We start from the raw sequence: 1,257 nt of genomic DNA, 5'->3' as shown, positions 1-1,257 counted from the left end.
AAATTATAGCTAACTTACATTTTTTTATAGCAAAACATTTATTGGTACATTTTAGGCATAAGTAATAATAACACTCATCATCGGGAATTTGCACCTGCACATGGTACATCCCACTCTTCCCCCCCCATTATCCTCTCCTTTTTGTAGCATGTATTGTACACAGTGTTGTACAATGTATTGAAATATAGCACAAATAAACTGACTTTCACCATGACACGTTTATCCCCTTTAGTCAAATTTAAAAAATGCAAAATTGGTGAGGAATTTTCACCTTCAGTTTCCTTGATTCCATAAATGACAGTATTATTTCACAATTCACAAAATCTTCTCAGCATTTTATTCCAACTTGGCCACCTCACTTCAGAAAAATGATGTCCTCATAATCAGCATCCTTATTTTTTTTTTTAACATTTCAAAACATTTAGGGGCCGGGGATTTAGCTCAGTGGTTCGGTGGTCTGCCTCGCAAGTGCAAGGACATGAGTTCGATTCCCGGTACCACCAAAACATTTATTGCTGACTCATTAGTGAGATCACAGAACAAGATTCCCAAAAAATAAATATGGAACGCTTCATGAATTTTGGTGTCATCCTTGCCCAGGGCCATGCTAATCTTCTCCGTATCATTCCAATTTTAGTATATGTGTTGCCAAAGCCAGCACAGCATCTTTACTCTTAAGGAACTCGTGGAATTGGTGATTCGATCCCTAGGATCTCATGAAATTCACAGCTTTGATGATGATTTGCCTAACATCTTTGTTATTTTTTTGAGACAGGGTCTCCCTACACAGTTCAGGCTAGTCTTGAACTCACTATTTGAACTCAGAGAATTCTCCTGCCTCAGCCTCCTGGTTACTGGGATTAAAGTCGTCCACCACCACACCTAGTTCCCATAACATCCATTTATAAAGCTTGAATTTCCTTGATGTATGATGCAGCAATGTTTTATTAAATGTGACTTGTCAACAATTGCATCATCTTTTATTAATTTTTAAATACTTTTTTTTTGGGGGGAGACAAGGTTTCACATTGTAGTTCAGCTTGAATTCATTATGTAGCCCAGGCTGGCTTGTGATCCTCCTGCCTCAGCCTCCAGAGTGCTGGGATTATAGGAGTGCTCCACCACATTCAGTTTAAATCCCTCTTTTTTACCAGCCATCAAAGGTACCACAAAGCTACACTAGATAAGGTAACAAAATTCGAAAAAAGTCACTGGTATTTTACTGCTTCATACAAATAAAGAGATTTAGTTGTTTTT

The 1,257-nt window shown here is 37.8% G+C and overlaps 1 non-coding gene across 1 annotated transcript; it reads right to left on the bottom strand.

Annotated features, from left to right (window-relative positions):
- Positions 1-555: 555 nt before the first annotated feature.
- Positions 556-661, bottom strand: LOC117286815. The gene has a single exon (XR_004517915.1). It is a non-coding gene; the product is annotated as a U6 spliceosomal RNA (small nuclear RNA).
- Positions 662-1,257: the final 596 nt, after the last annotated feature.

The sequence above is a fragment of the Fukomys damarensis genome, unplaced genomic scaffold (assembly GCF_012274545.1).
Source record: "Fukomys damarensis isolate Sample0158 unplaced genomic scaffold, DMR_v1.0_HiC HiC_scaffold_18, whole genome shotgun sequence".
In the NCBI taxonomy this organism is placed as follows: Eukaryota; Metazoa; Chordata; class Mammalia; order Rodentia; family Bathyergidae; genus Fukomys; species Fukomys damarensis.
This window is presented reverse-complemented; position numbering and strand designations above follow the sequence as displayed.